Source organism: Antechinus flavipes, chromosome 6, assembly GCF_016432865.1.
Source record: "Antechinus flavipes isolate AdamAnt ecotype Samford, QLD, Australia chromosome 6, AdamAnt_v2, whole genome shotgun sequence".
NCBI lineage: Eukaryota > Metazoa > Chordata > Mammalia > Dasyuromorphia > Dasyuridae > Antechinus > Antechinus flavipes.
The window spans coordinates 11162325-11181282 of NC_067403.1; the positions used below are offsets into that span (position 1 = coordinate 11162325).

General features: G+C 35.7%; 1 protein-coding gene across 2 annotated transcripts in view; it reads left to right on the forward strand.

Moving 5' to 3' along the window:
• The window catches only part of SLIT2 (slit guidance ligand 2), a 335837-nt gene that overhangs the window by 71118 nt on the left and 245761 nt on the right, over nucleotides 1–18958 (forward strand). The gene's annotated exons all lie outside the window — the stretch shown is intronic.

Here is an 18958-nt window from a genome sequence, read left to right on the forward strand (position 1 = left end):
CAGAGTCAACAGCTCTGCGCCTGTTACATGCAGAGCGCTCCTCATTCTTTCCCTGGGGTTCATATAAACATAAGGACTCACACGTGTGTGTGCAGTATGGAATGTATGCATGTGTCGTATGTACACATATACAGAGCACATATGTATACATGCACATAGAGTATGTGTGTATGTACCGAATATATATATATATATGGCAAGCATGTATATAGAGGGTATGTGTGGTATATGCAGTGTATATATGTGTATATAGTGAATTTATGCGTATATGTGCGTGTAACAAATCTGTACATGATAGTATATTTATATGTGGCAAATACACATATATGTAGTGAACATACATGGTGTGTATGTGTACAACAAATATAAAAATATATAATACACGAGCACATGTATCTATATAGTCTATGTGTCCATGCATATATAGTACATATGCATATGATTGTGTATGTGTGTATACATGCAGACACTCCACACGGAGAAATTTGGGGGTGTTTGTATGTGATCATTAATGATAAAACATTTTGAAAAGCATTGCATTCAGAAATGGATTTTGACTTTGCTTTTCCTTTTAGATAATGAGATTATTATTCAGAATTGACATGAAAACAGTTTATCAACATTTTTGTCAATGTCTAGGACAGCATCCAGATTTCATGATGCTTTCATAATGCCAGACTTTTCTATGGTTATATAAATGATTTCTTTTCCATTTGAATTTTCCATCAATTTTTCTTTTTGTTGGAATGTTTAATTATGGGAGACCAAAATTTTAATCTATACTCCTTGACTTTTAGAAAGGCTTTTATTCTAGATTTTTCCAGTCCTTTGCCATCATTAGTCACTTGAAAGCCATGTATTTTAAAATTTTTATTTATTATTGTGTTGTGAAAATACATGTTCCTAATCTATTTTTAATAGCATTAAATATATTAAATAATAAAAATAACTGTTTTTTTCCTTTAACACTATTTTTATAAAGACATGAAGTTGCTTAAAACTCACATAAATGTCAGTTCTTGTTATTATTAATATTGTTGTTCTTATCTTTTTGAATGGAGTTCAGATAGAAACAGTCCTGGAGCAAGGTGCTACTTTGCTATTTTTCTTTCATATTTGATATTCTGCACAGGTGGACAAAACAGCTATTTTTACAACTGAATAAAAGTATTGAGATATAAACTCAGCAGTTGTAGATTTAGAAGATCTATCAGTCTTTCTCCCATTTGAAGAGGAAGTGCCTTTTCCTAAAAACAGTCTATATTTCTTTAATATTTTATGCTGTAATTTTTAATGTATTAATTTGCTGACTTTTTTCTTTTTTTTTTTTTTTTTTTCTTTTCATTTAAATTGTGTTTGTTATAAAACTTGAGTAGAAAGGGAAGAGAGGAGGACAGGACATAGGAGAAATTTGCATAGTATAAAAATAAAAAATATAATAAAAATCTAAAAACCAAAGCATCATATGGGTATTTCTTTGGACAACTTTTCTATCTACTGTTGTCAATATTGTGCTAAAACATACATGAAAACTGGTGGTGGTTTACTTTTGGTGCTATGGCTATATTGCATTTCAGATAGGGTATTGAAATTTCTGTTTTCTTCAGATTAATGTTACCTTCTTGGGCTACCAGAGTTAAAAAAAAGTGGCAACCTAATGATCATGACGGGTTGCAGTAGGGATGATATGGTCCCCAGATTCTTAGACTCCCTACATTCAGTGGTTGGATCAAATCTGTCCGGTCAGTGGTATAGCCAAAGCCTGTTTGGCCAGTAAGTAGTATTTCAGAGTTTCTGGATAATTGAAGTTTATCTTCTACATCATTCTGGTTGATTTTCTCTTGTTTTGTCTCACCCCTATCATATGAGCGATGGGTTGGGCTTAGAAAAGTTTATTATTGCTGTCATCTTAGTCTTCTCATCTTTTATTATTAGGGGGTTCAGAAAGAAACATTGTTGAGAGTTTACTATTTTTTGTACTGATAGTTTTATAAATGATTGCATGAGTGATAAAAACGACTATATTTAGTGGTTGAATGAGTTCATTAGGGTGTAAGCCCATTGTTTGAAGGTTCGCTGAAAGCATCCTAAATATAACGTTAGTATCAGATGAGAAAACAGGGTTAAGGTCCCTCATAATTTCATCTCCTTGACCAGGTTTTTATATTTTGGAACCTTTTTTATCCAATATAACCTAAAGACTGGGTATTTTAGATGACAGAATTTATTTTAAAATATTCTTCTTAAGTTTTTGTGTAGGAAATAAGCTGATGGTTTGATTTCCAACTGTTTACTGGTTAAGTTATTTAGGATATTTTGAGGTCTATATTTGCACTATGATGATTTCTTTTCTGTCAGGACATGAAGAATTGCACATTTCTGATGCGCAATTCAAGTCACAAGTCATGCCTTTCTACATATTTTGTGCTCAATTTTTGCAGCCTGAATTTATGTGTCAGAATGTTTCCACTCTCTCCTGTACAATCTACATTCTTCACCAAGTCCAGGACATTTAAGGGTACGCTCTCTGCAATTTTGGGAGGGTCAGTGAACACAACTCCCTTTCTACAAACAAACCCACATGTCTCAGTGCTTTGTCTGATGCTTTTTTGTTTACATATAGTCGACTAAGTCCAGGTGGCCGTTGCTCTTGTTTCCTCTTTACATGAAACAAATCCAAGGGCATATACCTGTGATCAGCCATGAATATTTCACTCCATAAGCAGAGCGACCAAGATGCTACGCCTTGGTCACAAGACCTGAATTCAAATGTGGCCTCAGACAAGTCACTTGATCCTTGCTCGCCTCAATTTGCTTAGCTATAAAATGGGGGCAATCATAGCACCCACCTCCCAGGGTTGTTGTGAGGATCCACTGAAATGATTTTGTTATGTGTTTAACATAGTTAACCCAGTGGGTGTTGAATAAATGTCTAGACCTTTGTTGTTGTTGTTTTAGCCTATTTGTCATGGGCTCTTAGAATGTCTATAACTACTCTTCCTCCTTTTTGACATGAAAGTGTTAGTGTTTCTGTGACTGCTGTGGGATGGGAGTCCCTCTGTTAGTATTGTACAGGTTTTTCTTGTTGCTGTTGACATTAATATGTAATGTTGCAGCAATGAGAAATTCTGAGTTTTATTTCATGGGTCTTCCATGCTTCTTTTCGGTACCTTTAAGACTAAGTCAATTTACCAAGATTATTGCTTGTCATTCCTCAGTGTGGACTCTCTATTCTAGCAAAGCAAGTCTGTCAGTTCATGTTCATTTATGTTTTGATAGATAACATTTTATCTGAGAAGAATTCATTCTGCTTTTAGCCATTCCCTTCAAAAACTGACTCAAAATGCTTTTGTTAAGTGATTTGCCTGACATGGGATTATTTTTTAAATTTAAGATTCCATCAATATTTCTGTATTTATTTTGCCCTTGGGATAATCATACAGCATTAGTGCTAGATGGGATCCTGGGAATCATAAACTTCCATAGTTCTATACCCAGAAGGAGCTTCATTTTTTCAGGTGAAAGAGGTTTGAGGAAGTTCACAAATTGTCCCAAGTGTATGAGTAGTCATGTCAGAAGTGAGTCTGGTCCCCTGAATCCAGTCTCACCATTGTCGGGTAATAACAAAATAGTCCCACTTGTATTTGAATAAAAATCCTCTTAACAATATCCAATATTTGGCTTTTTTTCTGGAGGACTCCAGAGAGGAAGCTTATGTAGCAGAAGCAGCAGCAATAATAACAGCAGCAAGAGCAGCAATAAATAATAACAATAACAACAATAATAGTTGGCATTTGGATAGTCTCAAAATGGCAAAGCTCTTCATAGATTATCTCTAACAACAAATTGGTTAACGGAAACTTCTTCTTGTCCCAAACGTACCTAAAATTTCCCCTTCTGTTGTTGAAATTTATTGGCACTTTCAACCTAGTCATCACTTAAGGATTGTTGATATTATTTTCACAATCTTTTGTCTATCCCCAGCTACTCCTTTATTTTCATGTTCAGTACATTTTAAAAATGGTTTTTAAAAAGTAAAGTTGGTGGGTTAAAACAGCGGACAATTTAATAAGAAGGAATTTCATAAGTATTATTATGAAACTTTAAAATGGAGCATCCAGCTCTGAAATGACCATCACCCCAAATAAACTGATTGAGGCAGGCTCTATCTCTTCTTTTTCTTCTTTATGCCCCTTATAACACATCTTTCAATGTTCTGCTTTGTCAGTGTTCATTAAACATAGTTGATAAAATTCACAGATTAAATCCTCTGAATCTAGAATATATCCACGATAATTACTGAATGTGGTAAAAATTCATTGATAGTTACCTTTTTGTTTTTGTAATTTCACTCTCAAATGTTAAAAAAAAAAAATACGATTAATGAAGTTACATAATCAGCCATCCATTTTCTGAATCAGCTTGTTTTTTTTTTTTCTTTTAAAATACTTATTCCTTCCAGATTGATTGCATCATATGGTTTTAATTATCAAGCACATGCTGATGACACATAGCGATGCAATAATTTCCTGACTTGTCCTAATGATGTTAGTACCTCACAGCTGCATTTACTAGATTATTTCATTGTTTTGATGGCATTAAACATGGACCCAGCAGAGATCTGGCTAATTGAGAATGATACCCAGAATTTGTGTGAGCTTTTTTAGCTACTCAGTTATTTTCCAGGAAACTCATTTTGCTCATTTATACAGTAAAACTTCACTGCTTCAATAGAAATGTGTTGTTAAAGGAGGGATAGACAGACGCTAGAATCATAATATTGTGTGATTTAGGTCTGAAAAGACTTTAGAGTCCAGATTTGAACCCTCCCCACCCCCCATATTGATTCCTTTCTGGCAAAATGACTTATCCAAAACACCTCAGGAAGTTTTTTACATACCAGGGCTTCTCTTCTAAATGTTTTGTTTTTCCCGTTTCAGAACCACATATCGGCACTCTTTGTCTTTAGTCATTTTAGAGATAGTAAGCAATCTGAAAAAAAATCAAATATGAAAGAGACGCTTTTTTAATAGAAAAAATGAATCTTAATTCTTATTATTTATATTTGTATCTTAATACTTATATATGTTATATAATACTTCTATTTATATCTTAATACTTTTACCTACTGTGTCGAGCAGCGTGTTTTACAAACATCATCCCATTTTATCCTTAAAACAACGCTGAGAAATAGAGGCCATTGTTGTCCTCATTTTAAAGCTGGGAAAACTAAGGCAGATGGAAGAAGGAGATACCCTTCTGGCCTCTTCTCCTTTCACTGGGCTGGGTATGGATAACAGGGAGAGTGTCCATTTCTCAGCCCAACCTTCCTGTCCTAGAGATTTCTTATCTGTCAGGGATTAACATCCCGCCTTCTTGGCCGTCAGAGATCTGGCTGTCTAGTAACATCTCAACGAGCGTGATTTCCTTTTGGGGACCCTTTGGTTGGAACCCCATTGCAGTCCATCATGAGTAACGTGATGTGTCAACATTTTACAGATCTGATATTCCTCAGGCTGTCTAAGTGCAAGGCTGTCCTGTTACCTTTCCAATCTGAACATAATCGTAATTAGTGGCCATCAGCATTTCAGAATCTCTTACGTTATTATCAGCCCTGTTTTAGAGATGGATCTACTGCATTTTAGACTTCTGAGTGACTTGCCCATGGTTTAACATCTGGTAAATGTGTGTCAGTGTGAGATTCCATCAGAGTTCAGGTCTTCTGAATCCAAGTCTTGTGTGTATGTGTGCTTCCATGACCTCGCCATAGGTAAGACATAATGAGCTTCCTAACTTCCCTTTGTTCTGATTATCATCATTATTGAAATGCAACTTTAGTGAGGAACCTATGGATAATCTTTACTATGATCTTATTTTGAATATTGCTTACCTAAGTGAAAGTTTTTACGAAAATCACATATTTCAATATAGAATCATTTAATTAATTATAAGTTAATCAATACTCCACTCTGATTACACTTTCTCTATTCTTAAACCTATTTTTATTAGGAATACTTCTTACAAGAACTTTAGGTTTTAGTTTTGTACTGATCCAGTTTTTAATCTGCCTTGTCTTTATTGCCAAGACTATGCAAATTTGCATAGTTTAAAGCAGTTTTACCCCATCTAACTTGTGACAAAGATGGTATATTTTTGGCAACCATAAATGAAAAATGATCAATATCTATCAGAGGAGATTGACCAGGAACATACTATAATTCTCTTGCTATTTGTCCCATCATTATTGATCTCCTCCGGACACTGCTTAATAATAGACCTTTTTCTTCCCTGCTTCAGTGGTTTTGCAATAGTTCAGTTGTTTGACTTTGTCCTTTTTTAAAACTCTCTGTCTTTTCTTTATTAAACTTCTTCAGTATTTTTAAGTTATCAATCTTATTCAACCATTTCCTTATGTCAGAGTATTTTCTTTCTTAAAATGTGAAATTTCTTTATGGCAAACCAAACAAAATTCAGAACAATCAGAAAAAAAGGGTCATAACATAAAAAACCAAGATAATGTAAGTTGTTTGAAGACCGGAATGTGTGATTCTGTATTTCCAGGATTTGAATAATTTTTGACACCTCGTAGATGCTTTCTGTTTTGCGCTCAATTGGATTTGGGCCATTAACCTCAGTGGATTATAAACTTCTTGAAAGCAGGGCCTCTGTCACATATAACAATTGTTACATGACGCAGAGTGTCATGTATGTTGTGGGAACTTAATGTTTGGGGAAGTGAAAATGATTATTTTCAAATTGTAGATTAAATCAATACTTAGCACAGATTATGCAGTATTTGTAGCTGGTTGGTCTATCACAGTATAAGACTATACAGAAACTGAAATTTTCGATGTACCTATCAAACAAATCGGGAGACAAACTCTAAAACTATGTTATGTGTTTAGTGATTGTTGTAAATACATTTTGTGATAGTAGAGCCTTCTCTGAATTCCATCCTACTCTGCATTATGCTATAATTTTCGGCATAGGTCATTCACTTTTTTTTCTTGATGGTGGAGGAGTTAACATGGTAAGATGGCTGATAGATGTCCTGATTCATAGCCTGTTCGACAGAGAAACCTAATTAATAGCTTTGAAGCATGCAGAAAGCATAAAATGTTTATATATAATGCTTACGTAATGCCCCCAGGATAACCATTTGTATTTCTGAATACAAATAGCCTGTGATTTCTTATTCTAGTTTGGTGTTTTCTTGCAACTTGACTTCTAAAGAAATCTCCTCAGTTTCCACAGAAAAGTTACACTGATATCTGGACAGATGAGGTGGCGTTGTGTTTTGGGGAGAATCTTCAGGGAAAGATTTCAGATTGTCCATAGTGTCCTGACATGTGCCTGGAGCAAAGTTGGGAGTATCCAAGGTCAGAGTGACAAGTCTGTTCTTCTAGACTTGAGCCAGCATTTGCAAGGTCAGAGAGATGGGAAGAGGGTACCGAGTCACAGAAATGGCGACTTTCCTAGAACATGGGAAGGAACTCTTCACATTATATAAATGTCAGCTATTAGGGCTCTTTTACAGGAGACCCAGTTGACACAGTGTAGTGTAGTAGGACAAGCATCCTTCAGTCATTGGTCGAACCTGGGTGACTGAACTTCCTTGAGGCACAGTTTCCTTAACTGTTTAATTTTGGTTCTCAGATGGGCTATCCAAGTGGAGAGTCTTGATTCTATGCTTTTCCTTATCTCAGAGGCAAAAGAAAGCCAGTCATTAAGGATTTTTGATTAGGAGAATGATATGGTCAGACTTCTGTCTGAGGAATATTCATTTGGCAGCTGTGTGAATGATGGATTGGAGAAGGAAGAGTTTGTAAGCATTGTCAAAACAATGAAGATCTGTTTAAAATTTCACAAGTATATTTTAATTTTGCATGAATTGCCTTTTTCAGCTGCTCCAGCAAATATTTTCACATACTTAATTTACATTTATATTCAAGACAAAGGTCTCAATTAACCTATGAAACGACTATCCTTTATGAAAGAATCACAGATAGAATCCTAGTTAATACATTAGTGACACTTTTGATATACATGAAGATATATAGTTCTGTAGTTATCATTATATCCTAATGTCATAAATTTCAAGTGTATTTTTTTTCTATTTTATTCATGGTTTGTACCATGATAATACTTTGCCAATGGAATATGTTTTTTAAAAAATCCATTTGGCATCTACTAACAAAAAAATCTAAAATTTAAATTCAAAGTTGAAGCTTTAAAAATGTAATAAGACTTTAATCTTGCAAGATATGTGTTGGAGAAATGGCTTCCCTGTCCAAAAACTTCTTCCCCAATAACATATTGTTTAAAAATCTGGTATAACGTGTTCCTTTGGGTTAAGAAACTGAAGGCCTTAGTAAGCATGTGTTATGGTAGAAAGGTGGAGAAGGGAGGGAACAGGCTCTTGAAAGGGCGATGGGAGAGAAGGGGGAAGAAGAAGAGGAGGAAGAGAAGGAGAGTGAGACATAAAGCCATGAGTACTTGAGTTCGAGTCAGTTCATTAACTTACGTACGATGATTGGACTGGGGCATAGAACAGATAATTTCTAATAATGGAATAGTCCTTGAAATTGGCTGAACTACCTAGAAAGCCTTGCCTCAGAGAAGGAACAATTAAGGAGCTGAGAGTAACTTTCCTTGAAAATATAATTTTGAATCTAAACTTTTAAAATACTGTTTCCCACTGAATTTTCAAACAAATTTGATTTGCATATTAAAATGTTTGCATTTATATAGTTATTAAATACTTTTCAGGCATGAAAGTGAAACAAGTATGTACTGAATGAAATTTCCCTTAGGCACAATAATTTACAGTGAAATATTTTATTGAGATTATACCATGTGCTGCTGCAACTTTCATGGAAAAAAATCCTTTCTGATGTGCATTGATGATAAGTATTTGTGCAATGAATTGTTTAAGATGCCTTTTGAGTTTTAGCATCTTAGTTAAAACTTAGGAAATATATCTGGTTAGCATTAGTCTTTGTTCTGTTCTGTTTTGTTTCTTTTAATGGAGTAAACTTAAAGGCTCAATTGGTTCTATCAAAATGGGCCTCTAAATCAATTAAACTGCTAAACACTTCTGCTTTTCAAGTGTTATGTGCTAACTTCTAGCAATTTTGCCTGCATGTTTTACACCTTTTTCCTCCCTACTGAGAGTAGATTGATTTTGGAATGGACCCAGCTTGCTTTGTCTATCAAATCGCATCTACTGGAGATAGTTCTTGATCTTTGTCCCATCTGCAGCTGATCCTAGTCAACTCTCCATAAATTTGAAAAAGTCAGGTCAGCGAGCTTGGTTAGCATAGTCCTGTAGCACAATGTCCAGCAGACATATCTTATTTTGTAGAATTCCCTCTTCCTGAAGAATCAGAAGTTGTTTTCAAGATTAAATGACATAATGAGTAAAAAGCTTAAAGGGTTATAAAAATAGTTGTTATTATTAGCAGCATAAACATTGTGTGTGTGTATATATATGTATATATATACACACATATATATATAGTATGTATGTATTATCAATATAGCAACAAAAAATATTTTATAACCAAAGTACACTGGAGAGATTTATTTTAATTTTTTTTTAACCTATAGAAAAAATAAAGCAATGTTAAGTGGGACTGATTACTCATACACATATAGATTGCCCTTTAAGTTTAACAAAGTACCTTCAGATAGATTGGGGCAGCTAAAAGGTGCAGTGGATAAGTCGCTCATTTCATCCTCTCAATGACCCTGTAAATAGATGCTCTCGTCATCCTTAATTTACAGGTGAAGAAACTGAGATTCAGATTTGTCCGGAGTTATATAGCTCATAAAGGTCTTCATGACCCAATCACAACTTGTTCTTCACTCACACCAGACTAGCTAATATCTATGCATGTATAATGCATGTATTATGATGCATGTGTAAATGATGGGTGTAGGATGTACATGTGTGGGATATATGTGTGTGCGATGTCTGTGTGTATGGATATCAGATGGGTAGAGGGATCTTTACTATGTAGGTTACTGATTATAGGTATTTAAAATTTCCAGAAATTAATTTAAGGGAAAAAGTATGAAAGAAGTATGTCCATTACATTCATATTGGAATATCCTCTGATTTATCATGAAAATGCAGCTCCAGCCAGGGTATTTAGCCAGCCAGTTGTGTATCAAGAAGTCTAAAACGATTGCTTCCAAGGTGAGCTTGGAAACTTAGAGATCGGAGCGTTATTGTTGTCTTTCAGCTGTCTCGGTCATGTCTGACTCTTTGCGACCCCATTTGGGATTTTCTTGGCAAAGACCCTGCGGTAGTTTGCTATTTCCTTTTCCAGCTCATTTTCCAGATGAGGAACTGAGACACACGGGGTTCAGTGACTTGCCCAGGACTGAATAGCTAGAGAGTCTCTAAGGCCATATTTGAACTCAGGTCAACACTCGATCCATTAGTCACTCAGCTTCCCGAAGATTGGGATAATATAGGTAAATTTGAAACTTGGAAGGTAGTATTTTTGATTGGTTTTGTTTGCCCAACAAACCCAGGGTCAAAACAGTCCTCAAGTCCATTTAGTCTAATGTTACCAGAACCAGCAGTTTATTCATATTTAATTTTCTTCTCTGAAAACAAGTCTAGAGATTTTGGGGATGGAGGGAGTGTATCAGCCTGAAAATATCTCAAAACACAGATCGTGTATAGAGTGCTGGGTCTGAAGGGAGGAAGCTCTGTGTTCAAATCCAAACTCAGATACTTCTAGATATGTGACCCTAAATAAGTCATTAATCTGTTTGTTGTTTGAGTTGAATAAGAAGTGGTCACTAAATCCATGACACAAAACCCATTTTCATTCTGACAACATGCATGATAAACTTTTTATCTTAATTCACTGCTAATTAGATGTTGGGGAAAGAAACATTTTTTTTTTTTTCCAACGCAGAATTCACTCCAGGATGTAGGTTCAAAGATATTATTTCATGGAATTGTTTTGTCACCTTTCCAAGAAAGAAATAGAATACTATTAAAGAGAAACAAAGTGTTAGTATTCGTGTTGACATGCCAATTCAGTCTTATTTTCATTTCTTAACTATAGAAGAACATTAAATTTAGTTGACTAACAGCCTCGTCCCTTTCTTCCATCCCCTAGTCATCATTGATTAAGCAAAGATACAAATCTCCAGTGTCATGGAAAAGGGAAGATCAGCTAGAAGTAATGGGGAAAGTTTTAGGTTTTGAGGCAGAAGACCTGAATTTGAATCCTGGCTCACTACTTATATTTGTAACCTCAAGGGTTTGGAGGAAGGCGGCAAACATACAACATCCTCCAGTGTGCTTAGAATCAGGTTAAAGGGCAACTGGAAAATATTTAATGCAATAAATAAATATACAATAAAACAGGAATAGCGACCTTTTAAAAGGAAGTCATTGTGCCACCTGCGGAGGTCCCATATTTCTCTCTGATTTTGACACTGGTGGTTTAAGCGATCTCTTAAGTCTCGTCAGCTCCGAGTCCTGAAGATTTTGATTGATTTCCTATTTGCCAATTGATTTAATCTGCCAATGAAACCGTTGTTGCACTTTATGAGCTCTTCAATTTCAAAATGTACAGAATGCTGAGTGTGGAGACGGTGTCTCAGAGGGATCATATTGTACATCAGACTGAATACTTTCTGGACATTTTAGTAAATATATTACTTTCTCTTTGATAGATTTAGACTTGGCAAAGAGGCACTGCTGGCATTCTGATGAAATCCATCAGTATCTGCAATAATTAACAGCAGTGTCCTGTCAAGATCAACAAGACTATTCCTAAATCAGCCAGGTGAGTAGCTGGAAGGTGGTGCTTGGTACTCTATTCCTTTGGGGAATTGTTTTTTGGAGATTTTTATTTGTATCCTCTTGTGATGAGACCGTTGGGTCCATTGAAACCATAGAATCCCAAAGTCACCACAGCATTATAATCAGCCACCCTAGGGTCTAAGAGCTTTGTGGTCCCAAGACTTGTGGAATTACAAGCTCTAAAGATACCTTAATATAAGGGACCTGTATCCATCTGTAACCCTGAATAGATTCTGAATCTCAAGGAGTCAAAGGATTCTTTAAAAAAAAATAGTATTTTATTTTCTCAGTTATATGTAAAGATAATTTTCAACATTCATTTTGGTAAGATTTTGAGTTCCATTTTTTCTCCTTCTTCTTTAATGCCCTCAACAAAAGAGCAAGCAATCTGATGTAGGTTAAATATATACAATCATTTTAAACATATTTCCATATTAGCCATGCTATGAAAGAAAAGTCAGAACTAAAGGGAAAAACCCACAAGAAGAAAAAAAAAGCAAACAAAAAGGTGAAAATAATAAACTTTGATTTGTATTCAGTCTTCATAGTTCTCTGGATGTGAATGACATTTTCTATCCAAGTCTATTGGGATTGCCTTGGACAACTATATTGCCGAGAAGAGCTAAGTCTACCATAGTGATGATCATCACACAATGTGGCTGTTATTGTGTATAGCGTTATTCTGATAGAGCAAGGGTTCTTCATAATTCTGTGTGTGCCATTGATCCCTTTGGCATTTTGATGAAGCCTATAGGCCTCTTTTTAGAACAATGTTTTTTTTTTTTTTTAATGTATGAAATAAAATATGTCAGATTACTGAAGAAACTCATTGTACTGAAATAGTTGTCACAATATTCAAAAATGTAAGTGTATAGATCTCAGGCTAAGAATCACTAGTGATGGTGTAAGTTTCCAAGGCCCGTTTTTCCTCCATGTACATGGAAGGTTATTTTTGGAAGGGCTTTTTCACTCCTGTGTGGAGTTGAGACTGCAGGACTGCTGTTCAGTGTGAGATCATGGAGCCCAGGGAGCCGGAGTCTGCTCAATCACTCAAGCAGCCCAGACTGAAGCTCTGTCACCTCTGCTTCCTGCCGCCATGTCCCATATTCCCTTGGTTAGAATTAGGACTGTTCCAGTGTCAGTGCTGGGATCAGTCATTAATATGTAAGCCTGGAGAAGTGATAAGATATAGTAGATCCATCCTCCTCCTGCCAGTCTCTCAATGTTCTTTATTGTTTCTATGGGGTAAAAGGAAACCAAAAGCTCAGGGGGTGGGTACCATCTACTTTCTAAGATGTGTTGCTAACTATGCTAATTTTTTCATCAGAATGAAGCCCTAAGTCCATAGTAATTGTTTTAAAATGTGTTTACATAGAAATGGGAAATATGTCGAATTTAACTGTTTGGGCTGGAAATTTTGATTCCGAGTAAATTATGAGGTAATTTATCAAATATCTTTCTCATAATCAAAGATTTTTTTTTATATATTTAAAGGGTTTGTTGTGAGTTTCTTCTTTTAAAAAATTCACTCATTCAAATTGTCACAGTTTAACAGGCTATTCATATGGCTGTTTCTTTACCTGTTTGAAAAAGTAAAGAATAACCAAAGGAGTAAGCTGCTATTTAACCTAAAACTAACATTTTTTACTCCACAAAAGTATTTATGGTCATTATGGCTTTAATTTTTTTGATAATACAAAAAGGTATCTTAGCAAAATTAATAGCTTGGGCCTTAAATCACAAGTAAATTTAGAAGATGATTTGGAATGCCTGCACTGAAGTAGCATGCTCCTTAGCATCCAGTCTGGGCAGAAATATAGAGGATACATGTAAGATGATTTACATGGCCCATTCATTGAGTAATATAGCAGTAAATAATAGAAATGGGCAAGAAGCCTAATGTCAGATGAAATTCACATTTTGCCTGATATACGTAAACAAGCATATTTTAGGGAAATGACCACATATGTACAGGAAAATGGAACACACAGGCCAATTGATTTCAGCGTCTTCCAGGAGAATGGATATCAAGCTTGAGATAGGAAGTAGTTAGAATTTTTAATGGAGTAAGTAAAGGCAAAACAGTATTCCTCCCCTTATTGACAGAGCTTCTTCTCATGAGACCAGACCTGGAATTAAACATTCAGTTATTTAACATGATCATGGAATGGAGGAAGAGGTCTTATTTAATCAGATAGATAGTGAGTGTTGATCATTTTTTAAAGATCTAAAATGCCTACAATAGCATACATATAGCTGTTAAATTGTTCAGAATAATTTAACATTCCTTCCATTAATCAGAAGGCACTTTAGGATATTCCAGCTTCCCTGGGTTATCATTATTAACAACAATGGTCATTAGACTACTGGTGTGTGGAAAACCAGTGAATACACATTCCAAGTGCTGCAGTGCTAGCAAATAGAGTTGCCTGTACCTTGAACTGACTGCAAGGCAAATTCACATTTTCAGATTAAAGGCTTCTTTTTTTCTGACTAATAGATAATATTATGGCACAGAGGTGAGAGATTGTTTAATCTTTACCTTTTAAAAATTATCTTTTTTTTTTTTTTTTTAATTCTGGAAGCCCGGAGACTCTTATTTACTAAATTTATTTACTTATTTACTAAACATGCTACTTCTGTGGCTAGATCATACACAGGATTGTGAAGCTTAAAGAAAATTGAGGAACTTCCAAGTCTCAATCTTAATTTTATAGAAGAGAAAGAAAAGTTAGAGGACTTGCTTGAAATCACATAGTCTGTTGAAGAAATGAAACTACAGTCTTGGTCTTCTGAGCAAAGTATTCCTCCCCCAAGAGTTCACGAATGCAAGAGGGAATACTCTGTGCTGAGGGCCAGTTCTCTTGCCTCTGACTTTCATATTAAGGTCAGCTTTGGCCCTGCTCTAGCATGGAAAGGATTTTGAAGTCAATTAATTTGCTCCATAGGCAACTCCAAAGGCAATTAATTTACTCCATAGGCAGTTCTGTTCTCTTTTGCTGGAAAATTATTGTCTTGATCTCATAAGATCCATTTTCCCATCTGATAACAACAGCTTATACTTACATAACACTTTATGGTTTGCAGACCATTTTACCCACATTATCTCATATGATCTTCACAAACAACCCTATGAGCTAAGTACTGTTGTTCTATTTTGTAAGTGAGGGAACTGAGTACAGAGATCCGATGACTCGCCCTGAACCAAGTACTAAGGGTTGGAGCGAGCTCCACCTCAGGCCTCCCTGAGGCAATGTCCAGCCCTGCTAATGACTGCGCCAGCTAGTTGTCCCTTATATTTTGAGGGGGATTTGATCCAGAGTGTTGATTAACTTTTTCCCCATGACCTAAAGATATAGAAGACTTGGCTGAGGATCGTTAGGAGGCTGCTGTTCATGCCCGTGATAGTTATGAATTTCTATATGGTTGACCCCAGAATCCTGATTTCTTAACCTAATAAATGGTTAGAATGTCCATTGACTTTTTTTGTGGGGTAAGGAGGAGTCAGGTAGGTTCTCCTTTCAGCTTTTCCATTTTGAGCCCCACAGAGACTATATTTCCTCATTCCCGTCTGTTCTTGCTATATTGGAGACGTTCAATTGGCTTGGGTGGAAACGTTGATTAATATTTCAGCCCAGATGCAGTTATAATGAAAAGAAAGTCATTTTGGAGATGAATTGTGTCAGTGAGAGGAGGCGATTTTGTTCCTCGTCAACTTATTTACTGGGCACAGTTATAGGGTCTGTGGTACCAGATAGGGAAGGGGGTTAATTAATCATAGACAAGAAGGCAAAAATAGTTTTTAAAAGCATGCTTTAGCAGGAAAGAATGGGTAATGCTTGATGGAAGAAAGTTTGGATACTCCAACTAGTCAGCTCATATGATTTGAATCTATCCATTCCCCTTGGCTCCATCCTTGTTTTAAAACATTCATCAATGTCCTATTTTGAACAAGATCAGCAAAAACACCCACAAAAAAAACCAAATCACTGCACACAACAGTATCTGACTTTGGTACTACCCACCACCCTGCTTTGTCTTCAGAGGCAAGACCAGAATTCTCAAATGAGCCATTTCTGTTTAAGGCTCCATCACTCTGTAGGACCCGAATCGCACTTTCCCATGTTGCCAGGATCCCAGACGAGAGCGATGGCGAGCCTGGGCACGGGAGAATGTCCTTCTTTAGCACTTTGTGCTGTTCAGGTCTGTGCACTTGTCACTGACCCAAGGAGCTGCCAAGCAAACTCCTCAGGAGCTTGAACTTGGATGGGCAGCTGGGTTAGCAATCTAGGCCAATGTACCGGCCTAGAGAGCACGGCCTGAAAGGGTCCTGGGGAGGGAGGGAGGGAGTGAGGAGGAAGGGGAGTTTGTGTCCTAGTGTGGAAGGGGGCTGTCTCTGAGCCAGGACATGCAGGATGTGGGCAGAGAACTTGGGTGTAGCCTGAGGGCCACTGCTAAGGGGACCAAAAAAGTCTCCTCGAAGAAAATGACCTTGGAGCCCAATCTTAAAGAAAGTCTGGAGAAGAGGCCAGGGGCTGATAATTCTGTAAATGGGTGCATCCATCACAGGATACAGGGATGGGCCAGGCAGGGCCCCTGCAAGCAGGAGCTGGTAGAGTCAGATGGCTGGATCCTCGCATTCAAGGAAGAAATGGAAGAGCAAGAGCCAGAAGAGGAACCCAGACCATGAAGTCACTTTTTCCAGGAAACCTTTCCTGACTTCTGATCTGATCCAGTGATCCATTTTTACTCAAAAATCTTAAAGTAGTTTGTTTTTATTCCTCCTATCAATTTTCATATTCTATGTTTTGTTTGGCTGATTGTGTAGACTGTACACGAGACTGTAAGCCACTTGAGAGAAAGGACAGTAACTTTTAGATCCGCAATACTGTTTCTTCATGGGGTTGATTACATGGATGTAAATATAAATAAATGAATGAAAGAATTAAAGACAGTTATCAGTGTTTTCCTAACAAGTCTGTGCAACGTTAGGGAAAGTAGCAGATGAAATGAATTTCTTTTTTCTCCCTGTGACTAGGGCAACATAGGTCTTTCATTGTGCGTGGAGAATTTAGATTATTTCATTAACTAAGATTTTGGCTTAAAATAAGCAAATCTTTCATATTGGCACTTGGTTCCAACCTAAAGCTGCTTAGGCTTTCCCATATTTTGTTACCTTTCATTATTATTATTTTTTTAATGCTGTGTAAACATTTTCAAATTTTTAATGGACTTGTTTTCAAACAGTATAAGAGAAAAAATTTCTTTTTTGGTATTTGGCATTCATTGCTTTGACACGAATCAGCAGTTACAGAGTAGTGAGGGGATAAAATGAACCTTTTTCATCCAGTCTGGGAGTTTAATCTAGCGGAACACCCCTGATTGCCTTCATTTGACAGGAGTAGTAATTATATTTAAGGGAGGCATATTGTTTTTTCTACTACCTTGCAACAATAGGCAACAGGCCTTTACTTTGTTACTGAAATCCTGCAATTGTAAAATTGAATGAGTTTTTTAAAATAAAGTGTAGCTTCTATTGGGAATTTAACATTTATTCAAGTAACCCTAGTATTTCAAGAGGTTGAACTCCAGAAGTCATTTAAATTGTTTGTATATGTTGCAATGATTTCAATAAAAATTGAAAAAACAAACCCAGGTTAGCTTAAAAAATTCCTGCAATTACATTTTAAAGATTTATGAGCCTACTGGTTATTGTAGGTAATATTTGCTAATTATAGCACCAAGTAATGTATCTTTTGGCTTGCCTCTTTCACTTTGTGGTGTCTATCCTTCTTCCCAGAAATCAAAACCCAAGAAGAATTCATCAGCCGTCAAAGCCCTCCAGAAAGAGCTGTCAATGTCAGGACCAACTCTGACATTTTCTGAGTGGCTGGTAATAGGACCTTGCTAGATTTTTTTTAAACACTGTCTAGTTAGGACATGAATCTTGAAAGTGTGAGAATTAGATCATCATTCAGGATTAATAGCTCTTCGAGAAATAATATCTCCCTTCCCATTTTTTTAACATCCTTACCACCAAAACACATTAACTGATTCTTCTTATATGTCAACCGTTGTGGATAATGATGCAGATTTGTAATACCATCTTTCCTAATTTGAAAAAAAATTAAGGAAACATATAAAGAAGGTAATGGCAAATGAAAGATAAGGCAAAGCATATTAAGAAATTTCAAGTAAAGGAAAATTTGATTTAATAGCTTAGTGAGTATGATAACAAATTAAAGCATGTATCCTGGATACCTCTTGAAATACTGGTCTTGGTAAACAAGCCTGAGACTCATTGTAGTTTTGTGATATCCAATTTGTAAGACAGATAATTATTTTGTTTTACAGTGCTTTATTTTCTACTTATGGTATATCCATATGTATATATTGGTATTAGCATCTGGAAAATTCATTATGAAATCTCAGTGTCACATGATCTATGATGAAATTTACACAGGTCCTTTAATTTATGTGTTTATAATTATTATATTCTTTTATTCCTACTATACTACAAATGGCAAAGATAGTTCACATTTGCTTAGTGCTTCAAATGAAGTTTCCTTCAAAATAAGCCTTTGAGGACTTTATGATATTACTATTTTAAAGATAAGGAATTTGAGTTCATATGACTTACATGTAGTAGGTAGGAAAGATAAAGACTTGGACACGAACTTTCCTTGTCTAATGTATTTTTAGTTATATAATGATCTGCAAAACTTTCTCTTTTGTTCATTTTTACTTAGCAATTCAAAATGTAGTATCACAAAGTAATTTTTGATATTTTTGCCAACAATGATAAAATTTGTTAAGTTTCCTTTATATTCCATTAGGAATCTGAAGTACTCTATACTTAAACACATTGACATCTTAGGCATGGAAATAATAATAAAGTCTCTAACCCTAAGACTTTATTCTTAACTTATTCTTAATTATTGGTGCTGTTCTTTTGTATATGTTACCCCTATTAGAATAGTTTTCATTCCTGGAATATTCTCAAAAATTCTTTTATTGCTTAATTCTTGAAAATTAACTATAGCTATCCTTTTCTGGAAAAAGATTTTCTATATTCTCTGGATCACCCTTTAAATTCTACAGATTAAAAATTTGAGGCCCAAAGAG